The following is a 5190-nucleotide window of genomic DNA, read 5'->3' as shown; positions in this document are numbered from 1 at the left end:
GAAGCTTGCAACGCAGTTTTCGATTATATTTTCAGTTTCGTTTTCCAAGAAATGTACTGTACTTACCGAAACTGGATGCAATGTTCAAGATGCGCTAAATAGGCAACGGAACAGATTAACTGCTCTTTCTTGTTGTATTTTTCCCCTTTAGCTCTGCTACTTCTGTATGTCGTTTTAGCATTCCCACTGCCGTTGTCTACTTCTCTGATGACTTCCTGAAAAGGAATGAATTCGAGTATATGTGAAATGCTGTTTTTATTTATGTATTGGTGCATGCAGTGAATGTGGACTCCAAAGGTCTCTGAGTCCCTGCCTGATGGATGTCTTGATTTTGTCTATTATGAAGGGTAGATCTTATTGCTTCAACAGCATGAATAATAGCGTTCACAAGAGTGCCACTTGAGGAATTTCATAGACTTTACAGCACAGAAACACGCCATTCGGCCCAACTGGTTTATGCTCCACACCAGCTTCCTTCCATCTAACCATATCTGCATATTCTTTTATTCCTTTCTCCCTCATGTACTTATCTAGCTTCTGCTTAAAGGCATCTATGATATTAGCCTCAATTACTCTATATGGTAGCAAGTTCCACATTCTAACCCCTAGCTGGGTAAAGAAGTTCCTCTTTAATTTTTTATTGGATTTATTAGTGACTATCTTATAGTCCCCTAGTTTTGGACTCCCCCACAAGTGGAAACATCATCTCTACATCTACCCTATCAAACTCCGTCATAATTTTAAAGACCTCGATCAGGTCACCCCTCAGCCTTCTCCTTTCTAAAGAAAAGAGCCCCAGCCTGTTCAGTCATTCCTGGTCATTATAACCTCTCAGTTCTGGTATCATCCTAGTAAATCTTTTTTGCACCTTCTTCAGTGCCTCTTTATCCTTTTTATAATATGGAGACCAGGGGCCCGATTTTACCAGGGGTGCGGGTTCCCGGCGGATCGGCAAGCGGGCGCGTTGGTAACGCGCCCGGTGAAATTAGTGGGTTTCCCGCGCGATCGCAGCAGGCAAACCACTAATTGGATTCACTTACCTGCTCCTCCGGGTTCCCCGCTGCTGATCTGCGCGTCGGGCGGGCTGCGCATGCGCAGTAAGATCTGTCAGCTGGAGGCGCTCTATTTAAAGGGGCAGTCCTCCACTGACAGATGCTGCAACAAATAGCAAAAATTACAGCATGGAGCAGCCCAGGGGGAAGGCTGCTCCCAGTTTAATGATGCCTCACCCCAGGTATCAATACATGGGGTGAGGAGGAGGGGGAGGACAGAGATCTTCCACCCGGCGTGCGGGAGGAAGCAGCCCGCCTCCGCCACCAGGAAGGCCTGGCTCGAGGTGGCAGAGGGGGTCACCTGCGCCACCAACATATCGCCCACCTGCACACAGTGCAGGAGGCGGTCCAATGACCTCAGTAGGTCAGCCAAAGTGAGTACACGTAGTCTTTCCCCTACACTCTGTCTGCCACAGTACGGTAGCATAGTGGTTATGTTACTGGGCTAGTAATCCAGAGGCCTGGACTAAAATCCAGAGTTATGAGTTCAAATCCCACCACGGCAGCTGGCGAATTTAAATTCAATTAATTAATTAAAAATTCAATTAATTAAATAAAAGTCTGTAATTAAAATACTAGTATCAGTAATGATGGCCATGAAACTACCGGATTGTCGTAGAAAACCCATCTGGTTCACTAATGTCCTTTAGGGAAGGAAACCTGCCGTCCTTACCCGGTCTGGCCCATATGTGACTCCAGACCCACAGCAATGTGGTTGATTCTTAATTGCCCTCTGAAATGGCCTAGCAAGCCACTCAGTTGTAAAATCTCGACTACGAAAAGTCATAATAAGAACAAAACCGGACGGACCACTAGGCAACGGACACGACAATGGCAAAACACCAAGCCCAGTCAACCCTGCAAAGTCCTCCTTACTAACATCTGGGGACTTGAGCCAAAATTGGGAGAGCTGTCCCACAGACTAGTCAAGCAACAGCCTGACATAGCCATACTTACAGAATCATATCTTTCAGCCAACGTCCCAGACTCTTCCATCACCATCCCTGGGTATGTCCTGTCCCACCGGCAGGACAGACCCACCAGAGGTGGCGGTACAGTGATATACAGTCAGGAGTGAGTGGCCCTGGGAGTCCTCAACATTGAGTCTGGACCCCATGAGATCTCATGGCATCAGGTCAAATATGGGCAAGGAAACCTCCTGCTGATTACCACCTACCGTCCTCCTCCATGTTGAGCACCACTTGGAGGAAGCACTGAGGGTAGCAAGGGCACAAAATGTACTCTGGGTGGGGGACTTCAATGTCCATCACCAAGAGTGGCTCGGTAGCACCACTACTGACCGAGCTGGCCGAGTCCGTAAGGACATAACTGCTAGACTGGGCCTGCGGCAGGTGGTGAGGGAAAAACTTACTTGACCTCGTCCTCACCAATCTACCTGTCGCAAATGCATCTGTCCATGACAGTATTGGTAGGAGTGACCACCGCACAGTCCTCGTGGAGATGAAGTCCCGTCTTCGCACTGAGGACACCATCCAACGTGTTGTGTGGCACTACCACCGTGCTAAATGGGATAGATTCAGAACAGAGCTAGCAGCTCAAAACTGGGCATCCATAAGGCACTGTGGGCCATCAGCAGCAGCAGAATTGTATTCCAGCACAATCTGTAACCTCATGGCCCGGCATATTCCTCACTCTACCATTACCAACAAGCCAGGGGATCAACCCTGGTTCAACGAGGAGTGTACAGGAGCAGTACCAGGCGTACCTAAAAATGAGGTGCCAACCTGGTGAAGCTACAACTCAGGACTACATGCATGCTAAACAGCGGAAGCAACATGCTATGGACAGAGCTAAGCGATTCCACAACCAACGGATCAGATCAGAGCTCTGCAGTCCTGCCACATCCAGTCGTGAATGGTGGTGGACAATTAAACAACTAACGGGAGGAGGAGGCTCTGCAAACATCCCCATTCTCAATGATGGCGGAGTCCAGCACGTGAGTGCAAAAGACAAGGCTGAAGCGTTTGCAACCATCTTCAGCCAGAAGTGCCGAGTGGATGATCAATCTCGGCCTCCTCCCGATATCCCCACCATCACGGAAGCCAGTCTTCGGCCAATTCGATTCACTCCACGTGATATCATGAAACGGCTGAGTGCACTGGATACAGCAAAGGCTATGGGCCCCGACAACATCCCAGCTGTAGTGCTGAAGACTTGTGCTCCAGAACTAGCTGCGCCACTAGCCAAGCTGTTCCACTACAGCTACAACACTGGCATCTACCCGACAATGTGGAAAATTGTCCAGGTATGTCCTGTCCACAAAAAGCAGGACAAATCCAATCCGGCCAATTAACGCCCCATCAGTCTACTCTCAATCATCAGCAAAGTGATGGAAGGTGTCGTCGACAGTGCTATCAAGCAGCACCTGCTCACCGATGCTCAGTTTGGGTTCCGCCAGGACCACTCGGCTCCAGACCTCATTACAGCCTTGGTCCAAACATGGACAAAAGAGCTGAATTCCAGAGGTGAGGTGAGAGTGACTGCCCTTGATATCAAGGCAGCATTTGACCGAGTGTGGCACAAAGGAGCCCTAGTAAAATTGAAGTCAATGGGAATCAGGGGGAAAACTCTCCAATGGCTGGAGTCATACCTAGCACAAAGGAAGATGGTAGTGGTTGTTGGAGGCCAATCATCTCAGCCCCAGGGCATTGCTGCAGGAGTTCCTCAGGGCAGTGTCCTAGGCCCAACCATCTTCAGCTGCTTCATCAATGACCTTCCCTCCATCATAAGGTCAGAAATGGGGATGTTCGCTGATGACTGCACAGTGTTCAGTTCCATTCGCAACCCCTCAGATAATGAAGCAGTCCGAGCCTGCATGCAGCAAGACCTGGACAACATCCAGGCTTGGGCTCATAAGTGGCAAGTAACATTCGCACCAGATAAGTGCCAGGCAATGACCATCTCCAACAAGAGAGAGTCTAACCACCTCCCCTTGACATTCAACGGCATTACCATCGTCGAATCCCCCACCATCAACATCCTGGGGGTCACCATTGACCAGAAACTTAACTGGACCAGCCATATAAATACTGTGGCTACGAGAGCAGGTCAGAGGCTGGGTATTCTGCGGCGAGTGACTCACCTCCTGACTCCCCAAAGCCTTTCCACCATCTACAAGGCACAAGTCAGGAGTGTGATGGAATACTCTCCACTTGCCTGGATGAGTGCAGCTCCAACAACACTCAAGAAGCTCGACACCATCCAAGATAAAGCAGCCCGCTTGATTGGCACCCCATCCACCACCCTAAACATTCACTCCCTTCACCACCGGCGCACAGTGGCTGCAGTGTGCACCATCCACAGGATGCATTGCAGCAACTCGCCAAGGCTTCTTCGACAGCACCTCCCAAACCCGCGACCTCTACCACCTAGAAGGACAAGAGCAGCAGGCGCATGGGAACAACATCACCTGCACGTTCCCCTCCAAGTCACACACCATCCCGACTTGGAAATATATCGCCGTTCCTTCATTGTCGCTGGGTCAAAATCCTGGAACTCCCTTCCTAACAGCACTGTGGGAGAACCGTCACCACACGGACTGCAGCGGTTCAAGAAGGCGGCTCACCACCACCTTCTCGAGGGCAATTAGGGATGGGCAATAAATGCTGGCCTCGCCAGCGACGCCCACATCCCGTGAACGAATAAAAAAAAAATACATCACTGCCCCCACCCCACATCTCCTTCGGCACTGCCAACACTACTCTGTCACATCACCCCTCATAACCACTCAAACCCCATCCTCATCTTACCTGCACCTACTCAACTCGCCAGTACTCACCCCGCCACTACCACGCAACCCAATCCTCATACAATCTCATGGCTCTATCCCATACTCACCCTCTCGTGCACCTCTCTCACGGCCAGCCTCACTCAACCTGCCACCACCTGTGCTGCAGCCACAGGGCATGCATCACATATGTGCAGTAGGCAGCGTAAGGCAAACGTGTCGTGAGCATGAAGGGGATGCACAAGGGTGTTTGAGGGTTTGTCATGGTTGTTACTTATATTGAATTTCAGAACAACTCACATCACACATTATATTGGCACCACTACTGCCATGTCTTCGCCAATCCTGTCCGGTTTGTGCAATAATGCCCGCTCCTGGGTATCACTATGA

Source organism: Heptranchias perlo, chromosome 13 (genome assembly GCF_035084215.1).
Source record: "Heptranchias perlo isolate sHepPer1 chromosome 13, sHepPer1.hap1, whole genome shotgun sequence".
In the NCBI taxonomy this organism is placed as follows: Eukaryota; Metazoa; Chordata; class Chondrichthyes; order Hexanchiformes; family Hexanchidae; genus Heptranchias; species Heptranchias perlo.
Note: the sequence above shows the minus strand (reverse complement) of the source record.